Source organism: Canis lupus, chromosome 33 (assembly GCF_048164855.1).
Source record: "Canis lupus baileyi chromosome 33, mCanLup2.hap1, whole genome shotgun sequence".
NCBI classification, from domain to species: domain Eukaryota; kingdom Metazoa; phylum Chordata; class Mammalia; order Carnivora; family Canidae; genus Canis; species Canis lupus.
In genome coordinates, this window is record NC_132870.1 from 10,978,010 (window position 1) to 10,995,252 (window position 17,243).

A 17,243-nucleotide genomic window follows, 5' to 3' on the forward strand; every position below is an offset into this window, starting at 1 on the left:
TTTATTTCCTCTTTTTCTGTGTCTGCAGGGTTTTCTCATATTTACATTTATTTTTTTCTCCTCCCATCTTTTTGCATATTCTTTGGGGCAACAGATACTTGAGTATAGTCAGAGGTAGATGTACTACAAAGCTAAGAAGCTTAAGCTTTAGAGCTCCTCATTCCTTACAAAGCCCTGTACCTAATTTTGATTTTTCTATTTAAAAAAAGAAGGCCCCATACATACAGTAAACTTTTGGTTTACAAATTCTGAATCTACCCCTGAGTATGGCTTGCCTGAAGACCTGTGGCATTTGTTATGTTGTGGGACATAATAATACCTGAATGATTTGCTTCATGATATTAACGGCATGACAATTCAACTTTTGAAGCCTAGCCCATGATATGATCAGATATATTACTCCTATTCTTTCTTTGCCTTTAGCTCTTTTCTCTACATCTCCTAATTTATTTCATTCCCTACCTCCCTGGAATTTCTTTCCCCTGAATGCCAGGTTCTTAGCTTTCTGCTCTGACTGTTCTTTGAATTTCCCTTATTAGTTAAACTCTACCAGCACAATAGAAAACCTCTTTGGATTCAATGGAAATTGTCTCTCTTTTGTCAATAGAGTAAGTCTGTTGTTGAGCTCTGCCAGTTGGGAGAGGAATTTCAAGTGCTTTCAGCGCTGTGAATGTACCAAGGACTATTCACTGGGGTCGTTCTCTTCCAGGATTAAGAAAAACAGCAAATCTTACCTAAGAACAGTTCCAAGTAGCCTCATTCTCATGGTGTTGGATCTGCTGGGGAACAATGGTGGGCTTTGATGAGTAGTTCCTGTGTGAACCACTAATGAAAAGACTTACTCCAGCAGAAATCCCTCCAGGGTTCAGCACATGGTTGAAGCCTCTCATGTGCCTTGGTGAGGGCCAACACTATTGTTATATTATATTATTATATAATATTATTATTATTATATATTAGCAGGGAGAACAACTGCTTTTCCTAGTAGTGCATTGTTACACATTACCCGCCTTCTCTAAAAGAAGCAGATATACAATAACCCTAATGAATTTTACAGCTGAGGTTTGAGCAGTTCTTTGAAAACAGGGTGAAAAACCTAGGCATATTTATGCCTTCCAAGGGGAAGCTCCAGAAGATTCTTTAAAGCAAGGAGAGGACGCAGCTGGTCTACAGCTGTTAATTCTACTTCTCCCATACTGGGAAAAGATTTACTCCCCCACCCCTACTGAGTATCTAGAAACCTTCCATCTATTCCAGATCCATACCACATCTACTCTCCAACCTGAGCTGTCCCAGAGTCTGTGTGAATTGCATCTTCAGGCTCTCTTGCCTGATGGTTTCTGTTGGGTTCAGCCAGTGGGGTACACTGCAGGAGAAATTTGAGGGAAGAGTGTAAAATCAGGGTATATATTTTCTTAGCTCCCTCTCTGTGACTGTGGCCCTCTCCTAGAGGCCATAGCTCCCCCCAGTGACCCTCTCTAGGCAGTGTTTTCTGTCTGAGTTTGGAAAATCCTCTCTCCCCTGGAATGTACAAGCTTACTTATTAGCCTATTCTCAGAGGATTTTGGGGCTTCTCTATACCCTGCCCAGAGCTTGATAGATAATCCTTTAATACATTATCTCAAATCCCCAAATTCAATTTTTTCTGCCTGGATCTATCATTTTCTTGCTGGAACCTTGACCAAACAACACTTGATTCAAAATTTAGGATACATGGATTTGAATATTTTCAGATCCTCTGCCAATGAAGCTTCCTCCTGTTCCCCAGTGCTGCCCTGTTTCAGGTCTGTCTAATAGTTGCTGTGGGGACCCACTTGGACCCCTTGAGTTGGTATGAAGGTTATTTTAAGCAGAGGATATTTGAGATTCAACAGATGCAGAAAGAAGTCTTCTTGGAGCCTTCCTTATTGGACTAAAAGCAGAACCTTCTGAGAAATAAGAAATGCCATAAATTCCCTCTTCTACTCCCAGGGTACCTTCTACTCCCAGGAGAGAGACTGAGAGTAAACCTACCATAAATTCCTCTTCAGGAATTTTGTAGCTCTAAAGAAGAAAGACCACTGTACTTGAATAAATAAACATTTTCACAAAATCTCTTATCTCGTTTGCTTTAAAAGCCCATTTATCTTTCCTAAAGAAATCTTTTGTCCTTTCCACAGAAGCTGTTTCTTTCCCTAGTCCTTCCTTTCCCCTACTAAGTTAGATATGCAAGCCTTAAACTTTAACCATTCAAGGAGCCAGTTCCTGCATGTATATGAATAAACCTTTTCGTCCTGTTAACCTGTCTTTTGTCAGTTTAATTTGCAGGCCCCAAAAACTGAACCTAAAAGGATAGAGGAAAGAGTTTTTCCTCTTCTGTATTGCCTTAGCTGGGGCACATTTTTCTTTTTAAATTAAATTTAATTTAATTAATTTCTTTTTTAAAGATTTTATTTATTTATTCGTGAGAGACACACACACACACAGAGGCAGAGACACAAGCAGGCCCCATGCAAGGAGCCTGATGTGGGACTCCATCCTGGGTCTCCAGGATCCCGCCCTGGGCCGAAAGTGGCGCTAAACCGCTGAGCTACAGGGGCTGCCTGACATTTTTCTTTTTAAATGGGACACAGCAGTCCTCACTTTGGAGAGAATCCAAAGCTACAAGGTATTCAAATATGGATTAGCACTCAATAAAGATGATTTTGCTGATTTAATCATAAGATCTGAAGGGTGAACTGAAGAATTTTGGAAAGAAATATGGGCAAACTATGGGAGTATTTTGTGTTAGAACATGGCTTTTTTCACTTTAAAGTACTCTCTCATTTTGCTTTTCATGCACTCTCTAGAATGTTATGACACCAAGATTAATCTGGAACCTCAGGAAGTAAATTACTGTCTCTGTTTCTCTCCCCTCCATTTTGCAGTCTATACCAAAGGAAATCCAACTCATTAGCTCAGTCTGACTAAACATTGTAAACTGTTCTAAAACTACTGAACACGTGGAGATTTGCCTAATCAAGAGTGGTCTAATGAGCCACATTAAAACAAAGTTGTACTCTGGATGAATGATACTGTATAAGGGAATCTGCTAATTCTTTTTGGACAAGGACTATTTTTGATAGTTTCATGGCACTAAAATGTACATACCATATTCAATAACTATGCTATGGATCTCTAGGCATTATTAGCCCTGTTATCAAGATGCTGGGAAGTGTGAGGTAAGTCAGCTACCTCCAGCCATGACTACATCAGGAGACCTTATTGTGGCCACCATCCAATACAGAGGATTTGGGGGCGGGGGGATGGGGTGATTGGGTGACGGGCACTGGGTGTTATACCATATGTTGGCAAATCGAACTCCAATAAAGAAATATACAAAAAAAAAAAAACAAAAAAACAAAAAACAAAGAACCAAATATAGAATAGGTATGGGCTAGATTTTTGTCTGTCACCTTTTGGGAAAAGAAAAGAAGTTAATCATATCCACAGCTCAGACTATAGTAAACTTCAATGTTCCTACCAGAGTATTTTTCAAATTATAAGAAAGCATTTGCTTTTGAAATCATTTTAAATTGTTTTCAGATTACAAAGCAACATCAATCAGCTGTTGTTGTTGTTATTTTTTTTCTTTTGTCAGTGAGCTAATGCCATACTCCTCCCATACCTCCATACCTATCTAAGAAGCTATTAAATGCAAGATCACTGGGAGTACCAAGGTTTAAACCGGAAGTCTTCCCAGTTTAAAACAAAAGCTTCTAGTATCTTCCTTTACCTATATATTTGATTCTACTGAATTCCAATAGAATGCTGCATGAATTTAGAGTTCGTTCAGAGTTGTTTGGTTCCCAATAAAAGGTTGAGGAAACCCTCTGAACTAATGGCTTGAGAGTTAAAAATGATTCCAGTGGGCTAAGAGAGCATGAAGACCTGAGCAAACACGGTGTCTTAAACTAGTTACAGGTTTTCATTGACCTACAATCAGGGTCAATTCTTCTGACTTTTGTAAATTTCAGTCATCTTTGTGACTGGGTTGCTATCATATTATATAGATGATTAGGTAATGGAAGTTGAGTCAAGTATGTAAAAATGTTTTGCTTTTGGAGGTATTTGAGAGTCATTAAATGGTTGATCTTATTCTTATTTATATATTTATATTAACTTTATGGGTGTAACACACCTTTTTTGAACCTAGGGTAAACTTTATCCTATAAAAAAAAACAACAAAAATGTTCTGCTCATATCCAATTAAAAACTTATTAGATAACTGGATGTTGGGGGTCCCCAGTGGCTCAGTGGTTTAGTGCCTGCCTTTGGCCCAGAGCGCAATACTGGAGTCCTGGGATCGAGTCCCATGTCGGGCTCCTTGCATGGAGCCTGCTTCTCCCTCCTCCTGTGTCTCTGCCTCTCTCTCTCTCTGTGTGTCTATCACAAATAAATAAATAAGTAAATAAATCTTAAAAAAAAAAAGATAACTGGATGCTCTTTCTAAAAATTTTGTCCATTTTTTTTTTTTTTGCTAAACTGCAAATCTGGATTTTATACATATTCTATGACTACAGTGGTTATGTAGAAGTGATAGATATTTGATTAGAATGTGGTTAGAATTTTATTGTTTCAGCAACTATACACTTATGCCAGGTATTCGGAAAACATGTTGTTTCCATAAATGGCTATTTTGAGAACTGTCTCTGTTTATCTTATTTAGGTTTCAAGAATTTGGGGTGACCCTTTTTCAAGGAACACTGCAGTTTCCTCAAATGAATTCATTATCCTCAAATGAATGGGTAGCTGAATGGGTGGCACAGGACATCAAAGATGTCAGGAATAGAGTATAGAAGGATATTGGATTTAATAACTCACTTTTTTCTTGTTTAACATATTCCAAATTTGATTTAAAAAAAAGTCATCTTGGTCAATCTAAAACGTGTGTGTGGAGAGTGGCTCAAAATTTGCTTTGCCCAGCTAATGGATGCTTGAAAAAATCCCCAGAAACTCCAGCATCAGATATGAAAATATTTTTCCTTCTTATGAGGATGGGAGTAGTAATAGGTTATGGCCACTGTTCCTACTCAAGGCAGGAGAAGGTCACTGCAACCTTTCTGCATAGTTGCCTAAGGGAAGGCCGAACACAGGCACACCCCCTGCCTGAAGCCTCTTTGTTTGGCTTCCTTTTTATCAAAAGGATTGGCTTTCACCCTGGGAGAGGTTGTAATTGGATTTTAGCATGAAAGGAGGTTGTAATTAGATTTCTCAGCAGGTCTACAAGCTCTGTCCCTGGAAAAACAAGGAAAGGGGCCTGGATATCCTTTCCTCTAGCTGGGAAGGGAGCCCAGCTGAGCCCAAAGGGATTGGACTGAAAGGCAGGCAAAATAAGCTATGCCTGTGTCAGCCACCCCTGATTGATGGAGCTACGTCCACTCTGGCCTCTATGACCAGTGGCTCGTCCTTCAGATGGAGGGTGGAAAGCCGTGCATGTAATACCTAAATATGGTTTGGATGTTGCTTTGGTAGGAAACGTTTCTGAAAGGAACCCTCTGACTTTTGGTCTCTCTCTCTCTCTCTCCTGAAATTTCTGTATCGTAGAGAAGGGAAGAGAGCCTAAAGTTTGGCACTCCTTTTTTTTTTTTTTAATTTATTTTTTATTGGTGTTCAATTTACTAACATACAGAATAACCCCCAGTGCCCGTCACCCATTCACTCCCACCCCCCGCCCTCCTCCCCTTCTACCACCCCTAGTTCGTTTCCCAGAGTTAGCAGTCTTTACGTTCTGTCTCCCTTTCTGATATTTCCCACACATTTCACTCCTTAGAGCATCATTATCGATCCAGATTTAGGAGTGGACTTACACAAACTACCAGAATATATTTTGGGTACTCTGATTCATTTTGAGTCCTTATTTGTAATTGGTTGCATTTCAGTTTCTAGGATATTTTCTGGAAGACTAAATTAGAATTCGATTGGGTCAGAGTAGACTTTTGTATTGGATTTCTTTTCAGTTTCTGAAGTTTCGTAGGACATTTGTTCACTTTATTAATTTGAAGCACTAATTTAAACTTAAAAAGAGGATTTTTATTTTTGGAGTTCTGCGTGTCCTCTTGTCGCTTTAATCTACTTATTCTAACCATCTCGCTCCACTGGGCACTTCTTAGGTCACTATACCTCTTCTCTCTTTTTATCTCCCTTCTCTTTTAAGCATTAACAAGCTGTCTGACCACTGAACTAGAGCAAACAGAGTTACCCATTCCTCTAAAGGGAGGAACAGGCTTGGAGTCTTTTGTTTTCCAGCTCTTCTATTGGCTACGTAAATAACTCCTTGGAAATTTTAGTGCTGGCAGTTATTGTTTGAAGTGGATTTCCGTCTTGTTGCCTGGAGTCCCCCAGGCAGCTGAACTGCCCCCTCTCCCCTTAGATGTTGGCTCCTTCAGAGGCAGCCTCAGCCAAACTTACAAGTCCTCCCCCTTCCTTCTAGGCCAAGGAAACTAAACAAACCTTCCTTTAATGTTTTTGGTTTTCAACGCAGGTTACGACTATTGCTCTGTTCATCTCACCTTGTCTAAAGTCCAACAAACTGAGAAAGATACACCATATACCCTAGAAAAAAGAGAAATTTGCACCGACTGTTTGCTCTATTTTATTTTTCTTCTTACTATTGGCATATCATTTCTTGACCATGTACTTCCATGCTTCTAAATAAGGTTAGGTATATCCTCTGCTGAATTCATTTATATCAGAGGAAGACTGTAGGCTGCTATTTTTAGTAATTATTATAACTATGGAAAAATTTCCTTTCAGAGAAATGCAGTCAACAAAATGATTATCATAAGTATTTCATAATCAAACTCAAACAGACCATTTTCCTTCACTCTGTCTTTACGTGATAGCCAAAGGCTTTGTTATTAGAGAGGCAACCTTTTAGTCACATTTCAGTTGATGTATGCTTATTGTTACCTGATCCAGAGTTAACAGTGATGTTTCAGGGCTTTTAAAGTGTTAATGAGTCTCTTGGGAGAGCTCTGTAGCTTGACTTTACAGTTACCCTGAAGGATTAAAAAAAGATGCTCTTCTATTTTGAGTTCTCAGCTGAGTCACCATCTGACATCAAGGTGTCCCAGTCCTGTGAAGGATACAGACCTTCTGGAACTCTGACCTTCAACTGGCTGTCATTCTTCCTAACTGAACCTACTACCATGTGAGGCTGAGTGAGGGATAAACATGGTTAATGCCAGTTGGGGCACTGAGTCTAACCAGCATTTGATAGAGATGTTAAAGATACACATTAAACGTGAATCAAGCAGAGGATAAACACTTCGTGCTCAAAGAAGAGGGCATTGTGGGGAGAGTTGCTTAGGATTTGCATCTCCCATTGTTCTGCTCTTTGCTCTCAATGTTCCTCAAAGAGCCCATGATCCCACCTGCTACAGGGTCTTTGTACAATGTGTGACACTCAGAATTCTCTTGCCAGCACCGACTCACCCCAACCACCACCACCCAACACACACACACACACACACACACACACACACACACACACCAGAGAGTAACATTGATTTAGCTTCAAATCAAAGCCATCACTGACCTTCGGCAGGGATCAGACTCCTTATATACTTTCTTAGAACAAAGGTGCTTTGCCCTCTTAACATTTACTTTAGTATATAATTTTATATAATACATATTCAAATATACTGTGAATTTTTCAGCCCCCAAAATTATGCTATGAAAAGGAGCGGCTTGCCTTATATTCTAGTGCTTCTGAAATCTCTCACATTAAAGACCATTGTCTCAATGACTTAATTTTGAACAATAAAATAATTTTGAACAATAAAATAAAAAAAAATAAAATTTCATTTCAAGAAAACAGCCTAAAATGATTCCAAGCAATACTTATTTTTGTCATGCTTAAGATGGTCATCTTTTTTTTTTTAAGATTTTATTTATTTATTCATGAGAGAGAGAGAGAGCGAGAGAGGCAGAGACATAGGCAGAGGGAGAAGCAGGCTCCCTGTGGGGAGCCTGATGTGGAACTGGATCCCAGGATCCTCAGATCATGACCTGAGCCGAAGGCAGATGCTCAACCACTGAGCCACCCAGGTACCCCAAGATGGTCATCTTGACAATAAAAACGGAGATGAAGATATTTCAAGCAGATTTAGTAATTATTCTTGAGATACGCCTTCATTATCTCAAGTGTTGGAATTGCACAGTTTCAGAAAAACCACACTTTATAGACTCAGGTGGTTTCAAGTAAGTCCTTGTGATGTGGGAAACAAAGACAAAAGAGAAATTAAATTTCCTTACTACTTACAGCCCATTGACAAGTTCTTGAAACAGGCAGAGTGACATTCATTCCTCTAGGAACTCAGCTGCCTTGAGGTTAGTGCAAAAGGCAATCTTAGCCTGACTCCCGGGATCCTGTAAGTCTACTTTAATGTGTAAAAATTCTTTGGAAACTTCTTTATTGCTATCCCTCACTGATCGATTCAGTGAGTCGATCTTAGGCATCCTGAGTACACATTACAATAAACTATCCATTTGTGCATAGGTTAGCCAAAGACTTTGGCTGAGGATCTTTTCATTAGAAAAATAAAGATGGCTTTGTAATCGAGGTCACCTTGTGTTTGGGCATAAGCACTTTTTATTAATGTGATGATCTGTTTAATAACAATCTCCCTAACTACGCAGTAAGAGCCACCAGAGCACAGCCCCGCTCCTCCTGCAGCATCTCTGGCATTTTTCAGGTACAGAACATTGAATACATGAGTTTGAGACATAAGGTTAATTAGTTACATAATTGCATGGCATGGACAACACTGAAGAAACTAAAACAAATTTTCACATAAAGCATCTTAATGAAAGATAAGATGTTTTAATAACTTTTTATCATTAACCAAGATGAGAATTTTCTTTATTCTTTAAAAATGTAAAAACCCTATTTCTTCTCTTTTTCGAAATTCAGTGGTTCACATTTATACCATGATAATTCCGAGGACTGTATTCATTAGTTCACTCACTGGGATATTCCAAATTCAAAAAAAGCTATTTCCATCAAAGTTAGACATAATGATGAACGGTATTAAAAGAACTACTACTTATTAGCACTTACACACATTATTTCCGTTAATCCTACAATGATCTTATGAATTAGCTGTTATCCTCATTTAACAAATAGGGGAAATTGAGGCCTGGCAAGCCTAATAGTCCACGTTGGCCACTGGTCAGATACTGTAATAAGAGCCTTATATGCACTGTCTCACTCAATTCCCATAACAGTTTTATGACTATTACTATCTCTATTTTACATATGAGAGGACAGAGGCAAGGAGTGGGTAAGACAAAAACCGAGAGAGAACCGAGAGAGTTCCAGGATGTGAGTCCAGGCAGCCTGCCCCAGAATCCCCCTGGATAACCACGACACTTCGGTGCATGGTGAAGATGGGAGGAGCCAGTGGGAACTTTGAGAAAGGATTTATTCTGGGTTGTGCGGTATGTGCTATGAAGGGAGGTTATTTCTATCTTTCTTTCTTTGCCTTCTCAGTTGTTTTCCCCCTGCACTCCCGAGTAAACTGGTCACTGTTTTAGTAGCTTTCTGTTCATTTTCTTAACATCTATTCATTGAATCTCTAAAGGAAACATTTAGCTACTGCAGTTGGTGTACATAAGTTGGTTGCATAATAGGAAGGAAACAAGCCAGGACTGGAGACTTCATTTCTAAAGAAGGATTTTAGAGCAGACTAAGAGTTATTTCACAGAGTGGGTCATGAAACTCGAGTCTCTCTATACCCTTTCATTGCTATGACGACAGGCTGCTCCTGCTACATGTAGCCAGAAAAAGCAGCTGACATTTCAATGCCAGGAGAGTAGGGGAGAGGTTTACAAAAACAAAAAACAAAGCCCAAACCCTTTCATTTGAATTTCAGTTAGAAAGGAAAAAAATACTCCCAAAGCAAGTCAAAACCCCTATTCTTGCCTTTAGAAAAGATAAGAAAGGAGAAATGCTGGGGACCTTCTCCCCTGTCCAACTAGGCCAATAAAACAGAATTGACTGCAAAGCAGCATTTCGTCTCTCTCTCTTAATGGCAATCTGAGACAGAAAACTCCCTTTGGTTTCATCTGACTTGGCCATTAAGAGGCAACTAATTGATGAAGGAGTAAAAGACTCACAGTAATAAATACCTCATGTTGAGGCCCCCTGGGGAGCAGAGTAGAGTCAGATGTATTTTTCCATTTCTTTGGATAAAAAAAGACAATTCAAAGAATATTTACTCCTGATCCCCAAATTTGTTACCAGAAAAATAATTTCCAGTGCATAACCAAATACTTTCTCATGGCATGCCACTCTGTCAGATGCTATACTTGGTATTTAAAAAACATCTCATGTGGGCACCGAGGTGGCTCAGTGGTAAGCGTCTGACTTTGGCTCAGGTCATGATTACAGGATCCTGGGATCAAGTCCCGCATCAGGCTCCCCACAGGACCTGTTTCTCCCTCTGCCTATGTCTCTGCCTCTCTCTCTGTGTCTCTCATAAATAAACAAATAAATAAATAAATACCAAAAACCATCTCATTTAATTCCACCGACAGCCACATCTGAGGGTATTATTACCACTACTTGCTTAATAGATGGATAAACTAAGGCCTTGAGGGAAAACCTACAGCGTATTCCCTTCTTACAGAGTTCTAGTTGGGACATATCAGTAGGGTAGTGTTTTCATATTAGCTGTGATTGATTGATTACTTCATATGCACCAGGGATAGCTGTTTTCTTGACTTAATATCACCACAAATTTCTGAGGTGGCACCTAATTTTATGATTCTCATTTCTGCGACTGAGGCTCAAAGAGTCATTTGCCCAAAGTCACAGAGCCTGGTAAAGTCCAGATATAAACCAGATCTGGATGTTTCCAGAGCTCATGATCTCACTCACTTTCTTACACCATCTCCTTACACTCAAGACCACACGCTCTGTTCTGTCCATATTCTGATACCCAAGACAAAAACCAGGCTGGCCCCAGCTGGCACTACCACAGCAAGCTCAGCCTTTGGTGGAAGAGGCCCTGTAGGTCATATGAACGAGACCCCGGTTTCTCTGGCATCTCTTGGACTGCCAAGCCTACTGGGGAAGTTCTCTTGGGTTTATGGGCCCCCTTCTCCTTCACTGAAAGTTGTTCCAGAAGGATATGTGAGGGGAAAAGGGCACCTGAAATCTTTCAACAGTAGTTGTTTTTGTTCCTCTTGGTGGAAAAAAGATCCCTAACATGTTCTGGACGTTGTGCTAAACTTAACTAAAACAGCAATGCTGATCTATGGTTACAAATTAATGGAGTAAAAATGACAAGCTGTCAAAGGGAAATGAAATGAATAATGGTTGGGCATTGTCTAGATACATGGCCGTTCACTTCCTTTCTGTCATCACCTTTAATTTTTATGTAGTTGATAAGTGGAGCTGCCCATGGGAAAGTATTGGGAATTGAATCCCAAAAGACCTGGAAAGGAAGTCTCAGTAATTTCTGAATGGCTGTACAGAAATTCCATAAAAGAAAAAAAAAAGCATGATTCATTAATAACATGTACATATTCTTTTCAAAACTGTGGAGAGCAGCATTAGTTGACTGGATGGTAACTGGATGAAACAGACTGTACTGCTTTGCTAGATGTTGTTGAATGAACAGAAATAAAAACTTAAATCTTTCCTAAGAGGGGTGCCCTTTTCTTTTAAATAGTCATAGTTAACAATAGTCATTACCATCAAAGTTTCGGTGAATAAGCTCTGAACTGAAAAAAAAGTTGGTATCCTAGAGAAAGGGGGGGATTTTTAAAATATTTCTGCTTAGTTGGATTGAGGGAACATTTCTATTCAGTGTACTTAGGCCATGGGCCAGGGAAAAGCTCAGATACAATGCCAAGGTGACATACTTAACCTCTTTGTAGATTGAAGGCAGTGAAAGAGATACTCTTTCCGCAATACTTCTTGGTTAGAGTATTAACAGCATCAGTCTGCAGCTGAAAGCATGGTTTTCTCCTGCAGGGGGACCTCTAATATCTAGGAGGAATGAGTGAGCATGACTTGCATTATTGTTTTATTTTGGTAGAACCAGAAATGATAGTACCTTACAGTATAGGAGTTGTTATAATCTCCTTAGCTCTTTAGTTTCTCTGTCTCCCCTTTCCCTCCCCAAATAAGACATCATTAGGAATTAGAGAAATTTTCTGCGTGTGCATCTTAAGAAATGGTAGAAGGAGACAACAATTAGTAATAAAAGTACAAAAGGGAGTTAGGAAAGGAATAATGGTTATAATAACTAAAACATAATCAAAGATTATAGTAGTATAATTTTCCTAATCTTTTGGAAAAGCAAAATGTTCCACTTCTACATTGCTGTTAGGTACAGACTAGGACAATGATGGTGATAAGATAATTTTAGGTAATTTAAACACGGAAAACACTTTGATTTGAAAATTTATTTTTTTAAACATATTTCCCTTATGATTTAATATATTTAGTTAAATATTTCTATAAAACCCATTCTGGATTCAGACTTCACCAAGATCTGAATGCTAATCAGGCCGACAACAGTTCTACATTTGTATTCGTGGTTTACATTAAAAACCATCATTTATTACTACTTACTATTTCATCTTGGAAAAGAAAAGGAAACATGAATATGACGGTTAAACTTTCCTATTAAGTAGCTTTTCTGTAAATCACACAAAAGGTTTGTGGTGGTTTGTTTTTTTATTTTTTTATTTTTTTTTGGTAAATAAATGGCTTTGTACTAGGAAAAAAAATATTAGACATCTTCATCAGATCATGCAAATTAGTATAACAAATGCAATTAGATAATACAGTAAATGTATTAAAATTTACCTTCAGGTATGTGACTGGACTCAGAGCCTTGATACAAAATTGGAGTTGGATCCCCTCTTTGCACACGGCCAGGAAATAAAAGTTTGGTAAATACTCAATACTCTTTAAAAAAATCTCTTCCCTCTTTAGCTCTGCTTCTCTGCCCAGAAACACATTCGAGTCTGTTGGAGTTGAAATTCTGCTGCTCTGTCAACTAGTCAGGGTCTGAGGTGACAGACAAATGTGGAGGTTGGCACCGGGGTGTATTTCAGGCTGTCATCGTTTTTGTTGCAGATTCCTGCAGTTCTCCAGCAGGCTGGCCTCTCGGAGGGCGCGAGATGCTTTCCAGGCAGCGCAAGCCAACAGGGAAAGAGCTCATTCTGCCTGAGACGATGGAGTTAACAGTCCTCTCCTCTAGCTCTTGTTCTCAGAGGCTAATAACTTGGCCAGAACATAAGCACGTGGTTCTTTATGCATTTTTTTCCCTTTTTCAAACAACTCTAAAGCAAGCAGGATCCCTTTTTTGGGGGGTTTTATTTTAAGGCTCTGAAAAGAAACTCCACTGTTGTTTCTTATTAAAGGAAATTGGAAAGTGGGGGTGAAGGAAGGGAAGAGAATAATTGCAGCAGACGCATTTTTACTTGCTTAATTGGAAATTGTTCTTGTGAGTACAGTCTCAATTTTAGTAAATTGAGTAGTAAGGGCAGGGTACCTCAGATACTTTAAACATTCCCTAAATGACCTTCAGAAACTTATGTATATATGAAGCATCACTCATTCATACTATAGATCCCTCGGATGCCGATGTAGAAATGTTGCAGTTCACAAACTATTATTCTCCCATCACAACTCCTTAACTGAACCCCCTGTATAACCTGGTCTATGAGAACAAGTTTTCTTATGAAACACACTGGTGTTACGCATTTATTTTTGACTTGGCATTTTGGTTATTTATATACGTGTCTAATCTGTTCTACTGCTACTTCCACATTCATTGTACATTTATTATGTGTCGGACACCGTGCTAACAGTTTTTTATGCATGACTTCAGTTGATCCTCACAAGTCTGTATGAGCTGAGTAGAACTATGTTCCCATTGGAGGGTATATAGTGTAAGTGGTAAGGGCTGCACGCTTTGAGGCCACATACCTTGGGTTTGCGTCCTAATTTCACCACTTCCTAACTGTATAACCTGGGACAAATGATGTAACCTCTCTAAGCTTCAGTATCCTTATCTATAAGATGGGGATACAAATATGGAGATGATAACAATATCTATCTCAGGCAGTTGTTCTGGGTTTCATGTGAATGCAAGTGCACAGAACATCTCCTGTCACCAGCAGGCCCTCGAATGGTAGCTACTGTGATACGCATGAGGAAATCAAGGCTTAATAAAGCTGAGTGATTTTTCCAGGGTCTCTAGCTCATAAGTTATAGAGTGGGATTCCAACCTAGCTATCTTGGTCAACTGCTATGCTTATGTTGCTCGACCTCCAGGCTATATATAATACCTCCTTCTGAGGGAGTTCTGAGTTGCTAGAGGGTAAGGATGTGCTCCTTCTGCCTGGCACAGCGCTTTGTTGACTGTAAATGCTCCACTGAGATTAGATGAATGCTTATAATTTAATTTAGATTTTCTACACTTATGCCAAAGTCAGGCCCAAAGCAAAATAACAACAATCAAAATAAACAAAACCTCCACCTATAGTTTTAGGCAAGTATGTCCTTAGACAATTGTCTCCAACCATGTTAGAAACACCCTATTTATTTGTCAGAACACCACAAGAGAAAGGTAACAATAATTATCTCTATTTTGCAGTTGGGGAAATTTGGAAGCAGAGGAAACTGGGCAATTTGCCTAGGAACAGAAAACAAGTCACAGTGCAGCTGGGAACTGTCTCACATCTCCAGAATCAGGATTACTTGTTCTGAACGGTCTTTCCAGGCACAGGATGGAATGACGTGATGTCCTTTTGCCCCAGACAATGGGATGTTTTTCCTTAGCCAAGGTCCAGGGTGTGCACCATCTCCTCAGAGGCAGGATCAAAGGAGTGGGCTGTGTTTGACTTTGCTTCTCCTCTGTGTCTGTGCACATCTAGGTCTGAGAAGTGCAGGGCACACAGGCACCATTTTTCTGACAGCTTCTGAGGGCCACAGGTCATATTCCTCATTTATCTCAAGATAGCGTTATGAGACCAATTTCAGGTAATCACATTAATTCAATGAAAATGTAGAGAAAGTTTTAGCTGGAGGACTATGGAAAAAAAGACTTGACCAACAAAATATTCTAATACTAAAATTGGTATTTTATGTGTCTATGACATTATCGAGTGAAATTTCTTATGGAAATTTACATTGACATAGAAATAACTTGGTTAAAGCAAACTGAATTTATCTCTTAAGTAAAGTATATGATTTATCTCTTAAAAGTAAATATGTAACTACACAGTTCATTTGTAGGTGGTAAAGCTAGAGAATTTTGACTGTTATATTTGGTGTTTTCTCTGGATCTTATTGACCTATAATATGATTAAAAAGATCTACTGTATTTCTTATAACTAGATAACCATTTTTTTAAAATTAAAAAAACTTTAATCTACAATGTCTTTTAAGTATGGTTTTATTTTGGGAATGTTCATGGGCAGATATCCAAACTCTTATTGTTTCTAAGGCTGTCATTTCTAAAATAGTTTACAGCTCATGAAGCTGAGGACAATAAACCTATAATAACTACCTAACAGATGGAGCTACAGATCAGATTTAGAAACTTACCCAGTGTCCAAATGTGATTGGAGAACCCTGACAAATAAAGTGCTTATTACATTACTGCATATGAACTGACCCACATAACATCAGCATTGGTCAAAAGGATCTAACAAAAGCCAATATCAAAGATGAAGTATTTTTTTTAACCCTTGAGGGCTAGGATTCCTTTTAAGAATCTGACAAAAGCTGTGGGAAAGCTCCTAAAGTCCATCTAAAGTCCATAAATTACCCCCTCACTCAGGGGTTCCATGAAGTTAAGAACCTCTGATTTAGGTAAACACAGAGAACACATTAATCAATCCTCAAGCACTGAATAAGCCTTTTTGTTATACATAGCACAAATCTCTGGGTGATATGAGAGAAATGTCATAGTTCTTGCCTATTAAGAGTCTTAAGACACAAGACATATATATACTCATTATCAGAAGGGGCATGATTTCCTTGAAATAGTGGAGAGCTACAGGTAGGAAGGGAGTATGGATGAAGGAAACGTGCGGTAAAAGCAGTTTCAATAATTATCTTGTCCAGGGCTTGGCCTGTGGGACCTTCCTCCTTGCTATGCTATGTATTAGTTTGCTAGGGCTATCATTAACAAAATGCTACAGAATGGGTGGCTTACTTACCTAAAACAAATTTATTTTCTCACAGTTCTGGAGGCTGAAAGTCCAGGATCAAGGTGCTAGCTGGGCTGGTTTCTCCTGAGGCTTCTCTCTTCTTGTAGATGTCTATCTACTCGCTATGTCCTCACATGGAATTTTCTCTATGCTCATACATTCCCGGTGTCTTTTCCTTTTCTTAAAAGAACACCCACCAGTCATATTGGATTAGAACCCCACCCTTATGACCGCATTTAACCCGAAATACCTCTTTAAGGGCTCTATCTCCACATTCAGTTACATTAGGGGTTAGGGCTTCAACATATGAATTTGGGGGGGGGGTTGGGGGGAGATACAGTTCAATCAATAACATCTCATTATCTGTCATACCTTGATATTTAATTCCTTGTGGGTCTTACACCGGGATCCACACTTATTTCTCAGTTCTGGCTTAGCTACTGACTTCTACTCATGCAATCTCCCCCACCTCCCAGCATCATATCCTGGCCCTGAACCTTTTAAGATCTCTCAGCTCTGTCTCAGTCATCAACCCACTGGATCAATTTCTGATGATGGGTTCTTACAGGACTTTAGTCCAGCCATCCTTTCCTAGGCTAGCCTGGTTCTTCTGTGGCTTAGTCAGATACTCCCCAGTTGGTTTTAAGCAGAGGCCTGACTTATGGAAACAATTAATAAGAGAGTACAAAAATATGCATATATTTTGCTAAATATAATGTGGTTAATGTAATTAACTATTTTTCTAGTAGTAACTTTCTTTCTTTTTTTTTTTTAAAGAATTTATTTATTTATTCATGAGAGACACAGAGAGAAAGGCAGAGACACAGGCAGAGAGAGAAGCAGGCTCCATACAGGGAACCTGATGTGGGACTCGATTCTGGGACCCCAAGATCCCAGAATCTTCTTCCCTGTTCTTCTTCCCTTCTTCCCTTCTTCTTTTTAACCCTGTTAAAAAACAGGGTTTTTTTAAAAGATTTTAAGTAACTCTGCAACCAATATGGGGCTTGAACTCACAACCCTGAGATCAAGAATCACGTGCT

At 39.1% G+C, this 17,243-nt stretch overlaps 1 protein-coding gene across 11 annotated transcripts in view; it reads right to left on the bottom strand.

Annotated features, from left to right (window-relative positions):
• SPARCL1 (SPARC like 1) overlaps positions 1–17,243 on the bottom strand; it is a 135,984-nt gene that overhangs the window by 44,182 nt on the left and 74,559 nt on the right. For 3 of the 11 annotated variants that reach the window (XM_072810567.1, XM_072810568.1, XM_072810566.1), the window contains exon 1: positions 12,845–13,281. The exons of 1 other annotated variant lie outside the window; for it this stretch is intronic. The gene's annotated coding sequence lies outside the window, so the exon portion shown is untranslated. Of the gene's footprint in view, positions 1–11,892; positions 12,020–12,844; positions 13,282–16,212; positions 16,379–17,243 lie in introns of those variants that run through there. 7 more of the 11 variants (XM_072810569.1, XM_072810570.1, XM_072810576.1 and 4 more) reach the window with 7 other exon arrangements.